The sequence below is a fragment of the Phalangium opilio genome, unplaced genomic scaffold (genome assembly GCF_054372755.1).
Source record: "Phalangium opilio isolate 3A_F unplaced genomic scaffold, DU_Popi_V2 ptg000101l_1, whole genome shotgun sequence".
In the NCBI taxonomy this organism is placed as follows: Eukaryota; Metazoa; Arthropoda; class Arachnida; order Opiliones; family Phalangiidae; genus Phalangium; species Phalangium opilio.
In genome coordinates, this window is record NW_028324204.1 from 6,308,746 (window position 1) to 6,329,697 (window position 20,952).

Genomic DNA, 20,952 nt, shown 5'->3' on the forward strand with positions numbered 1-20,952 from the left:
TTATAAGTTCATCTGATGCCGGAAAGAGAATGGTGTGAATGGGTCTTCGACTTTCGCGATCGCGAACCAATCCCCACTGGTCGGGATAAAATAGTTTCCTAGCTTTTGTTGGACTTGAAGATACGCACGGAAAGAATGTAGTTTCGCGGCGTCGGTTGTTGGATGAAGCTTAGCGAGATCAAATGAGGATTTGACAGTAAGTGTGGCAACGGTTCCATTATACGTGTAATATCTACATAGGTGAAGCGTGACGTGTCCATTATCACCCTAAAAATCGACAAGAAATCACTCTTCGGTAGCAGCTATGGCTTCCTTAGATGCAATATGGTCATTAAAAAAGCTCAACGAATTTGTAAGATGTTGTTTATCTGTCATTACTTTAAAATACGCCTTATCATAACGACACCCAGTTACAGCACGTAAATGAAAGAAGTGTTCTCTTAACCTTTTTATCTCAAAGGACTTGTCGTGGCGGAGGGGGCCCGAGTTCAGTGTGACGGTTCGGGAGTTCCTTGGGTTCGCCCTTGGTTCAAACCGTTCCTTGCCCCGTTCCGTGAAGGTTTTGCTGGGCCGCTTTGCCCCCGCCCAGGAGTTGCCTCGGCTCACCCCCGCTATTGGCAACCCTCGTTGGGTCGCGGATGCATTATTTGTTTCGGCCGTATGGCACTGTTGTGCTTGGAGGGAACTCTTCCGTCCCCTCGAGCCTTCTGCTGCCTTAATCCTTCCCTCTCACTGGCCACCTCCTGATTGAGCTCGCCGCTGACGGTGTCCAGCTTCTGTCACCTGCTCAAGTGGCGTTTGTCGGAACCGCTGGCCGATCCCGTGTGCCATGACGGCGGTTCCGCAGGTTCAATTTCGAATATGATGGGGAGGGGCGCTGGTAAGACCGCCAGCTAGGTCTAGCGCCTAATCCAGGCCTCTGACATGCAATTATTATGAAATAATCTTCAGGATGACGATGAATATGAATGAAATGTTAGAGATTTGTCTAAAATCTTATCTTAAACAACACTAAAATGTACAAACCCCATATTAAATTATATTCTCTAATCAACATGTTGAGAATAACAGCTTTGAATAACTTTTCTTTCTTTCTGATTTTAGGGCAATAATTTTCGTGTGGCCATTTTTAAAAATGGCGTCGATAATTTCAACTTCGAGATGGCCATTTTTTGTTGTTTATTACGTCAATGAAAATCATCTATTCAAAATAGAAATTTCGAAAAGATTTATATATTTGAAATATAATTAGCATTTCTAGCAGTCATTTTCGAAGATGGCGCCTTAACTATCAGTAGCACATCTTCAATATTCAAGTATGATGTTTAGACGGTCTTCATCCTAATTATTACCAATTTTCATAATTTTTGACCCATATACTGTATCTAAATGACATTGATGGTGGCCATTTTCCAATATGGCGGCCAAATTATCTGATTAATGGGTTCAATATTTTACTATGAGGTTCACACAGGTCTGATTATAATGCCTATCAATTTTCATAATTTTCCAACAACATGGTGAAATATACTGTACCTAGCATTCACGGCGGCCATTTTCCAATATGGCGACTAAACTATTAAGCACAGAGCTGTAAAATTTTGCCATGATGTTCATGTGGTTCCAATCATAATGTTTACCAATTTTCATAATTTTTGAAGAAGAACGTGGAATACATTGTAGCTGGCATTCCCGGCGGCCATTTTCCAAGATGGCGGCGAAAGCTCGCGCTCTACAGCAGGGGACTTTTAGTATATTTTTTGTTGGGTCAAAAACAACACATGTAGCAATTTTCATCTTTATGTTCAAATGTTCTAGGTCAAACCCTAAAAGTCCTGGGCTATAAGTGCTGACGCGTAGCAACATTTTATTTGTATGAGAACTAGCTTCTATTTTGAAGATAGAGGGAGCGCCCTTTACAATTTCGTCCAGTACGACCCTACCTAACCGCTGAGGATGCTGGGAGGACTATGTTGCCGTAGGTGGGGGTACACAGGCAAGTTTTCTTGCTTAATATCCCTCTAACGGCGTGAAACATGGCAATTGGTAAGTCCAATAGAAAAAATTAGGGCTAAAATGGGGGTCTCTAACAGTGGTAAAACGCCGTATTTCCAATACCCAAAACAACGTAAGTCAAAGTATGTGTTAATAATGATAAAAATCAATACTTAAACTTATTTTATCTTAATGAAACTAAGGAAAGGCACATCTTTGGACTGTTATCTTTCATTTAAGATGGTTTCCAAACGTAACGAATGAATAGTTTTCTTTATACACTATCCCAATTAAGGTCATTTTTCAAAAAAATCCCATGTTATCTCTATGGAACAATAACGTATCTTTCACCAAATGTCGGATTAATTTTATGGATTCTAAAACCACCCTTAACAACTTTTTTCTTTATAGAGTTAACTATTAGTTGGATCTCTTTGAAATTTTAACCGCAAAATTAGGGCTCAAATTTTAGTTTACTGGCAAAATTTCAAAGTAGCAAACACAATACGAAAAAAGTTACGGCCAATCGAAGAACCTTCCTTTAGCATTAGAGGCAGTATCAAGTCTTATCTAAGAGAGCGACCGCTCTCCTAGAATTAGAGCGTTGTTAATGAAGATGTGAAACTGATATTTAGTGAACTCTTTAAAAAATTAATTGGGATTGATATTGGTTTAAAATTTGGATACTAGTGTCTAAATTTCAGTTCAACAAGTCTTTTCTGTGTTAAGTACCCTTTTTACGATCTTATTAAGGAATCATATTTAGTTGCAACGCTTTACCAACAGGGGTTATGCTTTTATTTTATTTTTACCTCTTAGAAATTCTATAATTAACGCAAGATTTGTGGCTTTTTTTCTCTCGTAGCAATAGCTAAGCCCTTGAATCGTCCCACCTCTCCCTCTTCACAGCTATTGCCAAGACAACTCTTTCAAAGTTCACACAGAACCATCGAAAACCTTAAACTTGCTCGAGGGCCGATACTTTTACCCAGTCATGAATTACTTGAAACTATTTGTACAACTTTGCAATTAATTTTGGGGTTTCGTCGGGGTTAAATTTTATAAGGACTCCACACACATTACATTCCCTTTAAAATGTCTGTACTATTTCTAAGTGCAGTCCTCTGACGAACCGCTCTCTTTTTCTAATTGTTGAAAAAGTGAATACGCGAATCCCTTAAATTTAAATTTTGTTAACTGTTTTATAGACAACCCCCTTTTTACTATTTTCGTATTTTTTAATTCCAAGCAATTTTCTTACTTTATGTACTTTCCCATTTCAATTCAAACAAGAGCGAGCTAGAGAGCGCGCTAAAGAAAATTCCCCAAAAACCTTCAGTAGCCGATACCATCATGATAACCAAGCCAGGTCGAGAGGTAAACAACCCCGAAACTTTCCATAAAGAAGTTGCCTAGCGACCTGGCGACCAAATTCCTCCTTTTACCACCAAAAAACCCATGACGAACCTCGAACGGTATCGAATAGCTACATAAAAGAACTTTTCTCTTCAGAACGCTTCCATCCTCTAAACCGCGCGCTCAAATAGCTCTAGCCTCACTAACGGTAATTCTCATACGTGTTGCAAACCTAATGTATAGACCTGTTGTAAACGCTATAGTTATCACTTTGTATAAACGAGTTATTGACGTTAAGAAAATCCTAAACAGGTTGAGGTAACTTATGTACCAAAAATAAACGTTTTTCTTACGTGTGAAGTACAAGTGAAACGTTTTCAAAACATTGGCACCAAAAATCTACTTTAAATCAACGTTTATTTGCTACCTGGGATGTTAAAAGAAAAAACAAGTCCACCCCCAGATTTCAAAAAAATTAATTCTCAACCATTCTGTAAGCCCTCGTGCAATATGCTACGAAATTTCTAGCATCAGACTGGAGTCAACTGCTATCGAAAGGGAAGGACAGTCCCGATAAGAGAACGTGGATGGTAGGTTTATGTCATCTAAGTGTTTAAACTAACTTTTTGTTAAGTTTAAAACCGTAGATGATGTATAAAGATGATATAAAGTATTTAAAAATAAATGTTGTTCTAGCGAAAATAAAGATTTTCCTCGTAATTATGCTGCAAGCTTGCGAAAGTATTTTTGATGCTGAGAGCGACTGGCTCCATTTCTTACGGAGATGTGATTTCATCATTTATGGTGAAACTTTTCGGTAAGGCATACACTGCGCCACTTTTGTCGTTGGTACCGCCGGGTGATGAGTCGGAAAAGTGTATTGTTTTTCAAATTTCCGAGAATTTTCCTTTCAAAAGGTTTAAACACATCAAGTTTTCATAATATTGTCAACTAAACAGCAACTCATCCAACACTTCTAAAATCTTCCCCACAAGTACATATATAAACAGTTCAATAATAGTGACTGTGCTTAATGAAGAAAGGAACCCCTTTATCAAATTTAAACAAGACGGCCCAAGGGCTCGTAATAGTAGCCACATCGTACGAGTGAATAGCCCCTCTATACCCTACCCTAATGAGTGGATAACCCCTCTATACCTTACCCTTATGAGTGCATAACCCCTCTATACCTTAACCTAATGAGTGAATAGCGCTATCTTTTACAATGCTTAAATGATTTACCGTGCATAATATCAGAGTTAATAGCCCCTCGATGCCCTACTCTAAACAGTGATAAAATTATAACCGTATAAATTTACTTATGCTGTAATTCTAATGTTCCGGCGAATCGAAGAACAGATAGTTTTAGTGATAATCCCCTCGATGAGTTTACAACATAGACTTATGCTGTTGCACACTTATCGCATCTTATAAATTTCTAACAAGGACTTATGCCCAGAAACTTATAAAAGAGAAAGTTTAGTTATAGTGATTACTCATTTTAGTGATTTTCCCCTCGAATTACCATTAGCAATGCTAAAATGATCAAACGCATAACGCTCATTTAACACTATGTAAGCTCTATCTAAACTCACATTTTAATTAACCGCCAAAACGTTCCAGTCAAACATAATATAGATGACGAGAGCTACCGAACAAGAACGAAACACATGAGGATCGCGGTAGGAAACGGGGGAAATCGTTATCTATTTAATTAGCACATAAATAAAAAGAAAAGAAATATAAGAACCCCAAACATACAAATTCATAAGTATCCGAGCCCACAGATAAAAATTCAAAAGTATCCGACCCCACAGATTAAGAGGTACCCCACCCCACATCACCCCGACATTTTAGAAAAGAGCTATATAATAAAAACTCGAGGTTTCTATCAAGTCTCTATGGCTCAGTGGTAGAATGTCTTACCACTGCGTCAGCGATCCGGGTTCGATTCCCGGCTGCGGTCCAAAAAAAATTTTAATTAAAATTAAATCTCTAACCGAGTCCAGTTACCCCTATGGGTGGGTTGTGGTAATACCAAAACGGATTTATGTAAGAAGAACGTTGAACGTAGCAAATTCACTACCCATCCTCGCATACTTTATTGAGAAACTTCGTCTGCTTATATTTTGACTCCACCCACAAATTCTGTATATAGCGACTAAATATTTTTTTCCGAAATTGCGCCAGTGGTAAAAAAGCAAAGTGGACAACAATGCGATATAACTACCGATTTAGTGGAATTAAGTTTTAAAGTTAAGAATTTAAATAATTGATGTTGAAGAAAAACTAGATACTTAAAAAAGAAACATCAATTATTTATATTCTTAACTTTAAAACTTAATTCCACTAAATCGGGAGTTATATCCCATTGTTGTCCACTTTGCTTTTTTACCACTGGCGCAATTTCGGAAAAAAATATTTAACCACGAAAATAGAGATAAGAATGACATTTTCGATCTCTAGAAGTCGCTATACACAGAATTTGTGGGTGGAGTCAAAATATAAGCAGACGAAGTTTCTCAATAAAGTATGCGAGGATGGTACTAGAGGCTAAAGCTACGATCCGACGTTCTTAGTACATAAATCCGTTTTTGGTAATATAGAGTTCCTTTTAAGCTAAAATATAACGATAACGAAAGCGAAAACTCCGGCCACAACTACTACTTCTACTATTACGGCTCGGGTCAAACTAAGAGCCTATCGTATACTACGATGTGCCTAAAAAGGTGATAACAGCCCCCTTTTGTATTCGAAAAGACCGCATTCAATACATTATTAACGAGAGTATTATTTGAAAATTAAAGTACGTTCTCCCTTGAAAAGAAAAAATTTCATGATAAAATGTTTCAGGAAAATGGAATTTTTCTTGAAAAATCTCAGATAAGTAATTTTTAATTTCAATTAATTTATAGGAAACTAATCCATTAGCAGTAAAATCAGGTGATTGAATTAAATTCCAAAGAGTAGTAAAATACGGATTGTTAAAAGAAAAAACAAGTCCACCCCCAGATTTCAAAAAAATTAATTCTCAACCATTCTGTAAGCCCTCGTGCAATATGCTGCGAAATTTCTAGCATCAGACTGGAGTCAACTGACATCGAAAGGGAAGGAGAGTCCCGATAAGAGAACGTGGATGGTAGGTTTATGTCATCTAAGTGTTTAAACTAACTTTTTAGTAAGTTTAAAACCGTAAATGATATATAAAGATGATATAAAGTATTTAAAAATAAAAATTGCTCTAGCGAAAATAAAGATTTTCCTCGTAATTATGCTGCAAGCTTGCGAAAGTATTTTTTGATGCTGAGAGCGCCTGGCTCCATTTCTTACGGAGATGTGATTTCATCATTTATGGTGAAACTTTTCGGTAAGGCATACACTGCGCCACTTTTGTCGTTGGTACCGCCGGGTGATGAGTCGGAATATTTATTGTTTTTCAAATTTGTCTGTAATATTAACACTTAAACGCACTGTGGGAAGACGTCTTAAAGTAACAGGCGGCTCAATTATCACCCCTAGCATGCTGGCTAATCTTTTGGACACGAATTTTACCTTGCCAAAGGCAGGAGCCAATCAGACCTAATGCACGAGGTCCCCTTGGTTCCTGCCTTTGGTTTAACTAGTCTTTGCCAAGCTTAGCCAACGTGTAGCAGAAAAGGCATCTTTCAGGGGCATCAACGGAGCCGCCCTTTGCTTTAAGTTCCCAGAGAAACTTGAAAATCAATTTTTATTTCCGATTTTTCATTCCTGTTACCCAACGACAAAAGTTTTTTGGTGTGAAATTAGCCTAAACTGCTAAGCATTGAGCAATCTTTCGCGTCATGGTAGTGGTGCTTGTAAGTCTATAAAAATCTGCACGAACTTTCCCTAGATCTGAAACACGAATCCAAGCCATCCAAATTCCGTAAATCAAAACACCTAAATGAAATGTTTCTTAACGGGCATAAAATCATGAAAGATATGTCTCCGAAATTTAAAAAAAACCTTCTTCTTCCTCCTGAATACACTAACTTATTCAATGGAGCAAAGTTCAGAGGATGTATTGACAGAGAAACAATTGAAGAGCGTAATATAAAAATAGAAATACGCGCATCGGAATTAAAATATCTAATGAAATATTTTCTATCAGGCGACACCGATTCCGCGCATTCAAGTGACGAAGCTGAAACAAACAATGAAGTCAGCAACATTTCATGCGTTGTGAAATCCATGAGTGTAGTGGAATTGGTATCATATCTCGAAAATAAAGTAATTGTAAGTAAAAATCGAAACGTTTGCTGAGTAATGTTATTAAACTTGTTCATACACAGGTTCAAGAAAGAGTTATTAAAAACCTAAAAACAAATTGAAACAGAATTAGAAAAACTTAAAAATCAGAAGCTTCAATCAAAAGCCGCATTGGAAAAGCAAGAAGAAGAAAACGGAAGAGTTGTCAACTCTCTGAGAATATTTTGCCCAGCAAAGGGTTATGAAACTTCAGAACAAAAAATGCTAAAAATATCTAAGAAATATAAAAGAAGAAAAGTACTTGGCTCTAAATTTAAAAAAGTGAAGAAGAGTTACTAAATGTGTTAGTGAAAAAGCACAAGAAAAACCAAAGAGACAAGAAAAAATAAGTGTTTTGAAGGTGAATAAATCATAATTGCTATGTTGAAGAACTTACTACTTGGAAAGAAGAGACCACCCAGGTAGCAATTCACCATGTAAATTCGTGTATTTTGAGTGTTCTTTGTGTATATAACGTGTTTCGGTTTTTCATAAGTGTAAAACACACGTTAATAGAGCTGATGATTTAGGGCGTGTAAAACACGTGGAGTATAGGTGGATAATATCATGTTAATTGTGGTGTTGATTTAGGGAGTGTAAAACACGTGGGGAATAGGTGGATAATATCATGTTAATTGTGGTGTTGATTTAGGGAGTGTAAAACACGTGGGGAATAGGTTAAAACTATCACGTTAATTGTGGAGTATATTTAGACGTGTAAAACATGTGGAGTTTTGGTTGAACACATCACGTTAATTTGTTGGCGATGTAAAGCGTGTACAACACGTGGAGCATAGGTTGAAAATATCACGCTAATTTTGGGTGATGAAACAGGGCGTGTAAAACACGTGGGGAATAGGTTGAAACTATCACGTTAGTTGCGGTGTATATTTAGATGTGTAAACACGTGGAGTTTCGGTTGAACTCGTCACGTTAATTTGGTGGGGGTTTAAACCGTTTAATACATGGGGAGAATTGGTGGAAAATGTCACCCTAAGTTTGGTGGTAATTTAGGCCGTGTAATACACGTGAACATGAAGTTGAATTTAACAGTTTCTCAATATGCCTAAATCACGTGACAATGAGGTGGAAAAGAACAAACTATTTGTACGCGTAATTGAAGTTGATTCAAACAAAGTAGTTGAAATATATACTATTTCTAACAATGTATTTAACTTTAAACATCTAGTAAATCAAATTTCCACACATACATTTGAATTAATATAATTTTTGGAAAGGCAAGCACAGGTGATATGTATGGTTACAAATAAAAAGTGATTATTGTATTGAATTCGTCGTTGTTAAGACCGACCGCCATTCACAGAAAATTGTTGAAGCCACATTTTCCTTCTCCATTATGGAAATGACACCTACCATCGTTTTCTATTGACATTTTCCCTGGAGTAATATTATAGGATTAAAAATTAGCGTTGCCTGATAAGTGCTTTAAAATACAGCTGCGTCTCCTTCAGTATCGTGCTCCTAAAAAATAGGTAGGGTGTTCGGCCGTTCGCTTTTTTAAATCTTTCATTTTAAATCGAGGTCTAAAAAATATTAGACCTCCTTATCTATCGCAATGTTTTAAAAATTTGGTTTTCAGTCGGCTAGCTGGAGGTTAGTTTCCAGCTTTGCGTTTAAAATTTAACCTGGACATATTTTGGACTTCAACATATAACATCAAGTTAAATGATCATGTGCCATTCATTTTCACGCATTTAAAGTTAATCTTATGATATTTATTAGTAACAACAACGTGATCTTCACTTTTAATTTTGAGTGCAAATATTGTTTACATATTTAATAAAAACAACGTGATCTTCACTATTTGTTAACGTGAATAAGACGGTGTTTAGAGGTGACATGGTATGGGTTTTTTACACGTTCATAATTAGGTTTACCGTACAACGCTTTTAGACGTGTAAATCACGGGTTTTTGCTACCTGGGTTACGTTTATCTACGAGTTCATCGGGATGCCAAAAATAGTGGGTGAGTACATAATTTGGCGCGCGAATAAGCAAACTTTAAGGTCAGAGCGCCGCGTCCTATAGGCCATTTCCCAGGTGTCAGGCAAAAGCGCAGCGTCCCATAGTTCTTAACCCCTAATCTTCAAGGCCAATTGTAACAAGCGAGCTTCTGCTACAAAACTTGCGCGCGCATTAACGAACTTTCAGGTCAAAGTGGTTGCGCGCCTTTTTGTGTTTGTGACATTTTGTCACCTTCTTTGGATTCGATCGTCGTTAAAATGTAAGTACCCATTTTATTATAACGTGTTTTTTGATGCTCACTTTGTCACGTCCCTGTACTTTTCTGCGTTATTTGGTTAATAACGACGTCAGACATAAAAAACCCCGCCTATGATAAATGTGGTGTACATTGTAGAGCTTGGATAAGTCAGGAACTTGTAAAATGGACGATCATAGGTCAGTGATGAGGTTGGGATTTCATTATGTTTATGAAACCAAGCGTCGAGAAATTAAAATTCTCGGGAATTGCTGTAGGCCCTTCAAGATAAGAACCCACACCCTCCCGTAATGTTAAAGAAATAATTTACAGATTTTAGGCTTAGCGTCCCATAGAAAAAGCATGGGATTTTTAACTGTCCACTCCATCGAATAAATCAGAAAGTACTGCAAAGTTAAGGTTCGGAACACTTTTGAATTATCAAGCAACTATGGAATGTTGAACTTCTGAAGTTTGATTAAGAACAATTAAGTCTAAGTATTTTATTTTAATTAATTTATAAATCATGGTAAAATCGTTACATATATTATACTGTTTGCAAAGCATTTGGTTTAGCCTCCAACGGCTTTGTGGCGCATAGGATAACGCGTCTGCCTACGGAGCAGAAGATTGCAGGTTCGAGTCCAGGCAAGCTCGGTGTTTATTTTTACAGATATTTTATACATCATAAAAGAAATAATCATATAAATACTATGTTTGGATAATTTTTTTGTGTTACGAAGTACGGGCATGTGGCGTAATGGATAACGCGTTTGCATTCGATGCAAAACATTGCAGGTTCGAATCTTGGAAAGCTCGTTGTCTATTTTTGATAAAAATTCTTAGTATATTGAAGGGAAAATTCTTAAAATAACAAACTTTCAATGAAATGCGCGCGTGCTGACGCATGGTTTAGAAATAACTTTTGTTTTAAAACCTATACAAAAAGGTCAACTAAATTTTACACTTAGAGATGTGCCTTTTCTATACTATTGCTGTAAAGTTTGTAGTGAAAAAAGTGGACCCCTTGGTCGCGAAACCTTGGGTCTAACTTTGAAAATTCTTTTCACATCGTAATGTTAAGCTCCGTAGAGATTAACAATAAGAGTTAGGATTGAGTATAAATAGAAAATCCCTGACGCGATTTTCTAAATAATGGGTCATTTAAAAATTTTATTGGACATAGGTCAGTGTGCTGTTTTTATTTCCGGCCCAGATCAGGATAGGTGAAACTATCTCAGGGCCGTAAATAAGCACAGGACACTGGACATTATCCAATAAATATTTAAAATGTTCCATAATTTTTATATAAAACTAAAGGGGTCACCGAACGGTTGACCAGTAAATTTTTCCTTAGTTTTTTGATGGCTTGACCATTGATAAAGGATGCGCGTGAAACACATTCGTCGCTCTATAGAATGTGCAACTCCCTATACTTAAAAGTAGACAAGTAGATACTAGCGCCACCTGGCTACCAGCGCTGGAAAGCATTGCTTGAAAAATAAAATGTGCTTGACACAAGAAAAAAACCCGCGCTACGGTCCATAGGGGCAACTCTATAGACCTTGGCTACGGTCGAGTTTTTCCTTTGTGTCGTCTGCTAGAAGCAAAACGGTGGGTTTTCTTTTCTTATGTCCAGTACATTTTATTATTCATGCGAGGCTTTCCAGCGCTGGTAGTCAAGCGGCGCTAGAGTCGACTTGTTTGAAAATTGAAAAGCTTATGCAGCCCTTTTTCTTAAAAAAAAAAGAAAAAAAACCAGAACTCCTGTAGACCTTTCTAGATAAGAACCCACACCCTCCCGTAATGTTAAAGAAAAATTCACAGATTTTTTGCTTAGCGTCCCATAGAATAAGGATGGGATTTTTGGTGGTCGGTTACTTCGAATAAGTAAGGATCTACAGCGAAGTTAAGGTTCGGAATAGTTTTGAATTGTCAAGCAACTATTGAGTTTTGAACTTCTGAGGTTTCATTAAGAACAATTAAGTTTAAGTACTTTAAATTAATTAATTTATAAATTATGGTAAAACCGTTACTTGTTATGTTGTACACTCATATAGATGACGCTAGCCTCTCTTAAGCCCTCAGTGATAACGACAGATAGTCGCGCTCTGGCAGCCATAGGGTAAATAATATAACCTTCTCTCGCATTAAGAACCCTTGTATAAAATCAATGTAACAGCCTCAAATCTAAATATTAAAAAACAGTTAAGTTAAAGTTCAGTTATCTAATTGGACCAAGTCATCTTGCGACTTATTGCCACTTATCTAACGCCTATACAATGCCAGTTGTCATTAGTAAGACTTGTTTATTATGAGGGTCACAAGATTAGGCTCAGATTAATACCTAGGTGAATTGAGTTAATAAACGCCTACCAATGGTTAATTGAGTTAATAAACGCCTACCAATGGTTAATTGAGTTACTAACCGCCTACCAATGGTTAATTGAGTTACTAACCGCCTACCAATGGTTAATTGAGTTACTAACCGCCTACCAATGGTTAATTGAGTTACTAACCGCCTACCAATGGTTAATTGAGTTACTAACCGCCTACCAATGGTTAATTGAGTTACTAACCGCCTACCAATGGTTAATTGAGTTACTAACCGCCTACCAATGGTTAATTGAGTTACTAACCGCCTACCAATGGTTAATTGAGTTACTAACCGCCTACCAATGGTTAATTGAGTTACTAACCGCCTACCATTGGTTAATTGAGTTACTAACCGCCTACCAATGGTTAATTGAGTTACTAACCGCCTACCAATGGTTAATTGAGTTACTAACCGCCTACCAATGGTTAATTGAGTTACTAACCGCCTACCAATGGTTAATTGAGTTACTAACCGCCTACCAATGGTTAATTGAGTTACTAACCGCCTACCAATGGTTAATTGAGTTACTAACCGCCTACCAATGGTTAATTGAGTTACTAACCGCCTACCAATGGTTAATTGAGTTACTAACCGCCTACCAATGGTTAATTGAGTTACTAACCGCCTACCAATGGTTAATTGAGTTACTAACCGCCTACCAATGGTTAATTGAGTTACTAACCGCCTACCAATGGTTAATTGAGTTACTAACCGCCTACCAATGGTTAATTGAGTTACTAACGGCCTACCAATGGTTAATTGAGTTACTAACCGCCTACCAATGGTTAATTGAGTTACTAACCGCCTACCAATGGTTAATTGAGTTACTAACCGCCTACCAATGGTTAATTGAGTTACTAACCGCCTACCAATGGTTAATTGAGTTACTAACCGCCTACCAATGGTTAATTGAGTTACTAACCGCCTACCAATGGTTAATTGAGTTACTAACCGCCTACCAATGGTTAATTGAGTTACTAACCGCCTACCAATGGTTAATTGAGTTACTAACCGCCTACCAATGGTTAATTGAGTTACTAACCGCCTACCAATGGTTAATTGAGTTACTAACCGCCTACCAATGGTTAATTGAGTTACTAACCGCCTACCAATGGTTAATTGAGTTACTAACCGCCTACCAATGGTTAATTGAGTTACTAACCGCCTACCAATGGTTAATTGAGTTACTAACGGCCTACCAATGGTTAATTGAGTTACTAACCGCCTACCAATGGTTAATTGAGTTACTAACCGCCTACCAATGGTTAATTGAGTTACTAACCGCCTACCAATGGTTAATTGAGTTACTAACCGCCTACCAATGGTTAATTGAGTTACTAACCGCCTACCAATGGTTAATTGAGTTACTAACCGCCTACCAATGGTTAATTGAGTTACTAACCGCCTACCAATGGTTAATTGAGTTACTAACCGCCTACCAATGGTTAATTGAGTTACTAACCGCCTACCAATGGTTAATTGAGTTACTAACCGCCTACCAATGGTTAATTGAGTTACTAACCGCCTACCAATGGTTAATTGAGTTACTAACCGCCTACCAATGGTTAATTGAGTTACTAACCGCCTACCAATGGTTAATTGAGTTACTAACCGCCTACCAATGGTTAATTGAGTTACTAACCGCCTAACAATGGTTAATTGAGTTACTAACCGCCTACCAATGGTTAATTGAGTTACTAACCGCCTAACAATGGTTAATTGAGTTACTAACCGCCTACCAATGGTTAATTGAGTTACTAACCGCCTAACAATGGTTAATTGAGTTACTAACCGCCTAACAATGGTTAATTGAGTTACTAACCGCCTACCAATGGTTAATTGAGTTACTAACCGCCAACCAATGGTTAATTGAGTTACTAACCGCCAACCAATCGTAAATTGAGTTACCAACCGCCAACCAATCGTAAATTGAGTTACCAACCGCCAACCAATCGTAAATTGAGTTACCAATCGCTTTTTTATCATGAAATAAGTTACCAATCGCTTTTTTATCATGAAATAAGTTACCAATCGCTTTTTTATCATGAAATAAGTTACCACCCGCCTATCTATGGTAAATTAATTTACCACCCGCCTACCAATTGTGAATTAATTTACCACTCCCCTACCAAATTATTTAAACTTTCCCATAAAATAATGAGAGGCACTCGGAGTGAGCCAATATGCTCACGAACATCTTACTGAAACATCGAATTAATGACGTTTGACAAGCATATAATTATTTTTAAAATAGATTAATACAAATTAAGGTTGAAGGAACAGATATTATATAAAAAAGACTTGGTTTGCCCAAGCCCAAAAAACAAAACGATAAGAGTTTTTCCAGTTGACTGAAACGCGGATATTTTTTTCTATTGAATTTTAAAGACAATCCGTATTTTACTACTCTTTAGAATTTAATTCAATCACACGATTTTAATGCTAATGGATTAGTTTCCTATAAATTAATTGAAAATAAAAAATTACTTATCTCAGATTTTTCAACAACAATTCCATTTTCCTGAAACATTTTATCATGCATTTATTATTTTGAGGGATATCGTGTAAATTTAATCAAATTGACTCTTTCTTTTTTAATTTCCGAGAATTTTCCTTTCAAAAGGTTTTAAACACATCAAGTTTTCATAATGTTGTCAACTAAACAGCAACTCATCCAACACTTCTAAAATCTTCCCCACAAGTACATATATAAACAGTTCAATAATAGTGACTGTGCTTAAAGAAGAAAGGAACCCATTTATCAAATATAAACAAGACGGCCCAAGGGCTCGTAATAGTAGCCACATCGTACGAGTGAATAGCCCCTCTATACCCTACCCTAATGAGTGGATAACCCCTCTATACCTTACCCTTATGAGTGCATAACCCCTCTATACCTTACCCTAATGAGTGAATAGCGCTATCTTTTACAATGCTTAAATGATTTACCGTGCATAAAATCAGAGTTAATAGCCCCTCGATGCCCTACTCTAAACAGTGATTAAATTATAACCGTATAAATTTACTTATGCTGTAATTCTAATATTCCGGCGAATCGAAGAACAGATAGTTTTAGTGATAATCCCCTCGATGAGTTTACAACATAGACTTATGCTGTTGCACACTTATCGCATCTTATAAATTTCTAACAAGGACTTATGCCCAGAAACTTATAAAAGAGAAAGTTTAGTTATAGTGATTACCCATTTTAGTGATTTTCCCCTCGAATTACCATTGCAATGCTAAAATGATCAAACGCATAACGCTCATTTAACACTATGTAAGCTCTATCTAAACTCACATTTTAATTAACCGCCAAAACGTTCCAGTCAAACATAATAAAGATGACGAGAGCTACCGAACAAGAACGAAACACATGAGGAGCGCGGTAGGAAACGGGGAAAATCGTTATCTATTTAATTAGCAAATAAATAATAAAAACTCGGGGTTTCTATCAAGTCTCTATGGCTCAGTGGTAGAATGTCTTACTACTGCGTCAGCGACCCGGGTTCGATTCCCGGCTGCGGTCCAAAAATATTTTAATTAAAATTAAATCTCTAACCGAGTCCAGTTACCCCTATGGGTGGGTTGTGGTAATATAGAGTTCCTTTTAAGCTAAAATATAACGATAACGAAAGCGAAAACTCCGGCCACAACTACTACTTCTACTATTACGGCTCGGGTCAAACTAAGAGCCTATCGTATACTACGATGTGCCTAAAAAGGTGATAACAGCCCCCTTTTGTATTCGAAAAGACCGCATTCAATACATTATTAACGAGAGTATTATTTGAAAATTAAAGTACGTTCTCCCTTGAAAAGAAAAAATTTCATGATAAAATGTTTCAGGAAAATGGAATTTTTCTTGAAAAATCTCAGATAAGTAATTTTTAATTTCAATTCATTTATAGGAAACTAATCCATTAGCAGTAAAATCAGGTGATTGAATTAAATTCTAAAGAGTAGTAAAATGCGGATTGTCTTTAAAATTCAAAAGAATAAAACATCCGCGCTTCAGTTAACTGGAAAAACTCTTATCGTTTTGTTTTTAAGGCTTGTCAAACCAAGTCTTTTTTATATAATATAACTAGCTGTTACCCGCGGCGTTGCTCGCATCTAATAAGAACTTCCATCAAAATGATATAAAGAATGGGCAGATTTTACTGACGACTAATATTTATTTATAAGTAGCGTTCTTGCAAATTTTCAGCCTTCTAGGGCAAGCGGTTTGGGCTGGGCGTTAATTATCAGTCAGTCTGTCTCTCAGTCAGGACTTTATATAGATAAAGATTTTGGTGGTGTCTAATAATCTTTTTTCGGAACTTATCTGGAAAATATTTAGTTTTAAATTCTTACAGACTCCTTAGTCTATCTTTAATTAGCAAATAATTTCTTAATCTAAGGTAGAACTTTATTTTGATATAATTTTACTTTGGTACAAATCAACTATATGGTTTGGTCTATATATTGTGCAATACTTGTTTTGTAATATAAGGTTCCGAAGTGGGGACGCCTTGTGAATTCCGCTTTTTCTAGCCATTTTCTAGCCCAGATAATTATTCGCACCATCTCTTTGCGATGGATTGTCTTTTAATCGAGCGTTGTTTGAAACACGGACATAGTTTGTAACAGATTTCCCATGTCAAAATGAGGCATGCCGGCATTAAACTAATGATGAACATGCTGAGTAACATGCACACTTCGCTCTTCTTATCGGCGTAATCTTCGCCATTTACGTGATTCTCTGTCGTGACGCATCTTGTGTTCATCCAAGCGTAGGCCTTCTTGATCGCTTCGTCACACAGGCACGATGAAGCGGCGTAACGCAAACTGCAAACACGAGACACAGAATTAATGAAACAATTTATTATCAGACTCGCTACCCTAGCATTATTCTTAATTTCTTATGGTTTTTATTGGGGAATGATGCCAAGCTACTATTGGTATTTGTGGTATGGGTTAATCACTCTCTATGTGAATCTCACTCAAGGGAACTAAATACCTTTTAGTGGCAATCAACTGTGCAAGTCAGCTTTCATTATCTTCGTGACATGGGCGATGAATTTGTAATTGACTAGCAGACTTACATTCTATTTATTTCCCGCATTGTATCCTTGTCAATGGAGTGGTTTCGTGACAAGAATAATCCAACTGCATCCGTTTTCAAAGGGAAAGGTGATCGGTACAACAAAGGGCCGTCATATTTCTTTCCACTTAGTTCATCTTTGCAAAATTCATTGAGGTCAGCCACTTCTTCCTGCCAGTTGATGTAAACCAGTTCGCCTTTCATAACTTTCTTGAAACGATCGTAGTCCATATCATAAGAAGCCCTTTCTCGAATTTTCTATCCTTCAATTCCGGGTATTCCCTAATAGAGAACCAAGTTCAAAACTCATCGTAACGTTCACACGCTAGGCCATAGAATTACTTTAAAAAAGTCCCCCATGGCATCCGAAATAAGTGTCGTGTACATCAGGTTTTTAACTTTCAGGATATCGCTTAAATGATTCATTAAAATTTTTTGTCCCACTAAGACATCGGCCGTAATATCGCACAACACAAATATGTTCAGGACAATCAAAGTCGCGAACCAGATATTTAGCAAATGCTCCGAAGCGCGGTGGACAATTTTCACCGGAAAACCTTAAATTAAAACGCGTAGAGAACAACAACAAGTATACTGTTGATAAGAATGGCAATGACGTTTGTCTCCTTACTTTTCTGAAAGAGTGGTGCAAAATACATCCACATGTAAGATCCAAGTTTGTTCGACTTTTCAAAAGCCTTCGTTAACGCCGAAAGAACCAAAATGGCCAGAAAAACTAACCCAATATACTGGAAATGAAATCCGGTATTAATCAAAACACGAATCTACTAATCGAAATTAAATGTGAATTTGCAACTCTCTTATCGAAACAAGAATCGACTTATCGAAAACACGCCAAATCTTTGGGATTAAACGGCTGAAGCAAATGTCGTCGCCTGTGGCACCCCTAAACATTCTGGCTGACCTTCTACAGATTTTACGGTTAATTTGAAATAAGAACCTCCGACCAATCGCGTAACAACCTGCCTTCCTGTTTATGGGAGGATAAAGCGGAAAATTTAGTGATTTTTTATAGATTCTTCTACTAATTATAAAACCATTCTACATAGTGAAACATCTAGGAAATACAGTCTCCGAATGATTTTAAAATTCAAATTAGGTTCTGATTTTATGGATAATTCGAAATGAGGACCTTCGACCAATCGCGTAACGCCCTGCCTTCCTGTTAACAAAATTTCCGTTGAACGCTCTACATCTCGCGCCCGATTGTCGCATCGCCTGCAATTTTAATTAAATCTCGCGCTAAGTTTCATTCGGCATGGAGCGTGCCACGAGAAATTTGGTAACAAGAAGGCTGGGCGTTACGCGATTGGTCGGAGGTCCTTATTTCAATTTATTCATAAAATCTGAACATAATTTGGATTTTAAAATCATTCGGAGACTGTATTTCCTAGATGTTTTGCTATGCAGAATGGTCTTATAATTAGTAGAAGAATCGATAAAATGTCATTTGATTTTCCCCTGCACCCTCCCTTAAGTAATAAAAGATATCATTTCGATAAATATCATTTGATATATTTCAACGCAATTGTTATAATTTTCGTAGTTATTTTCGTGTCGATATTTCTAGCGTAGGTATTCCGTCATCAATTCCCAGCTAGCCTCCCAAAAATATAGATCCGAGCCACGTGATGATTAAAGCAAAATTCGTAAAACGCCGAACAAAATCTAAAACTGAGTACATCTTTATTTATCGCGTTGTATAACTTACCCAAGAGGGTATCGTGAATATATTGGAGAGAAAACTTCCACGTTGAGTTTGAGAAAGCTGCGAGAACATGGTGACTTTTGAGTAGAAGATTTCAGTCGTAAATCGGTAGTCCGCCAAACGATTGTATGAGAGAACGTTCGGGAAGGTCCTCAAGTCCCAAGCTTCGTCTTCCTTAAATATATAGGCCGAAAACGCTTATAGGGGAGAGCTAAAACTGTGAGGGCGTAACTTATTGGTACTCAAGCCCTGATTAGAACGCGACGAAGCGGTTGAAAAAAGCTACGAGATATTTTTAATTTCATCCTTTTCACCCGCAACTACTTGAACAACGGGGGAGGAGGTGTAGAAACCGTCACCACTGACGTCACAACAAAAGTATTTCAAATTAGAAGCAAAGTGGCGTTGACGTAGCTCTCGACCTATCCGCTTCGAACCCGAATGTAAGCGAGTGATTTTCGCGTTGCATGAACGAGTAAACCTAGGGTGAGTAGCCAGTGAAACCCGCGGAAGGAGGAGCGGGCGGTTTAACAAAGTTTTAAGTCCTTCCCCTTAATTTCAATCAGATATTAGTACGGGGTCTATGACATCTTATAGATTCCAAGTAGATAAAAATCGAGTCCTTAAAGTTTAGAAAGTAGCGTTAACGAGGGGTCGGACGTTTATCAAAATCCCGTACAGTTCGTTTGAAATCTCTTAAAATCGCTCTCGAAAATCTTAAAATACCAAAATCTCACGTCAAAATCTGAAAATCCCAAAATACCTACCTCAAAATCTGAAATTCCCGAAATCCTTACCTTAAAATCTGAAAATCCCGAAATCCTTACCTTAAAATCTGAAAATCCCGAAATTGCACCTAAAATCCCGAAATCCCACATTAAAATCCCGAAATTTCACCCTAAAATATCAAAATCGGAAAATCCTCACGCTTACAATACACGTTTTGCATCTATTTAAGAAGGTAAGACACGAGGGTAAAACTCTGCCTTCAGTCTCGATTTTTGGCGCCTGCGCTATATAAGGGTACTGTATTACAAATTAGACTATTTTTGTCGATATTTCTCCGGTATTCATTAGGGTAAATTAAAACAAATTTATAGTCTAAAACCTATATTTCAAAATCTCGAAATATCCTATGAACACCGGAAGTTAATAGACCAATACGATTACCTAAGGTGAAACAAACTTCCAGGGGCACGCCTACATACTGGATAATTTCCCTGTCGCCACAAGACAACACTAGAGGCAGCCCAAGCTCACTGCATCTGAGAGGGTAGCCAACTCGGTCATGACTCTAGCGGTGTCTCCTGACAGGATTGAGGCGTGCCCCTGGAAGTTTGTTTCTCTTCATGTAATATTCGTATTGGTCTATAGTAAATCTTGATAACCCCTGCAAATACCAAAAATTTCATTAAAAATCCGAATATCTACTCGAAATCTGAAAATCTCCTTCAAAACCAGAAAATCTTGAACAAAATCCCGAAATCTCCTTCAAAATCTGGAAATCGCGTTCAAAATCTCAAAATCTTGGTCAAAATCTTGAAATCTCAAAATCCCGTACACTAAAATGCCGAACGTCCGACTCCTCGAGCGTTAATCGATCGAGTGTGGGTGATGATAAATTGATTTGTCGCGTCGCCATCAAGATTTTGTTTTGATCGTAATGAATGTCTTACTTGGTACACTTGCTGATACGTCAAGCTAAAAATAAAAAAGATTAATAAATTTTAATTAACATCGATGTTTTAAGGTAGAACTATAAAGTTTGGTTAAAAGGATAGTATACCGTTTCTTTCGACTTTTATAAGGTTTTGATATTTCTTAATACTTGAAAATATGAATTTTAGCCTCCTAATGTCGGCAAAAATATCATTGAACATTTTCCAGTAAAAATCGCTCGTAGAATCCACTGTACTTAAAAT

At 37.2% G+C, this 20,952-nt stretch overlaps 2 long non-coding RNA genes across 2 annotated transcripts; one reads left to right on the top strand and one right to left on the bottom strand.

Moving 5' to 3' along the window:
• The first annotated feature begins 5,807 nt into the window (after positions 1-5,807).
• On the top strand, positions 5,808-7,397 carry LOC149631169 (uncharacterized). Its single transcript, XR_016374103.1, has 4 exons — positions 5,808-6,080; positions 6,159-6,490; positions 6,597-6,718; positions 7,223-7,397. It is a non-coding gene; the product is annotated as an uncharacterized LOC149631169 (long non-coding RNA).
• Positions 7,398-17,321: 9,924 nt separating this feature from the next.
• LOC149631170 (uncharacterized) lies at positions 17,322-19,247 on the bottom strand. Its single transcript, XR_016374104.1, has 3 exons — positions 19,034-19,247; positions 17,644-18,050; positions 17,322-17,583 (listed from the first exon to the last, which is right to left on the bottom strand). It is a non-coding gene; the product is annotated as an uncharacterized LOC149631170 (long non-coding RNA).
• Positions 19,248-20,952: the final 1,705 nt, after the last annotated feature.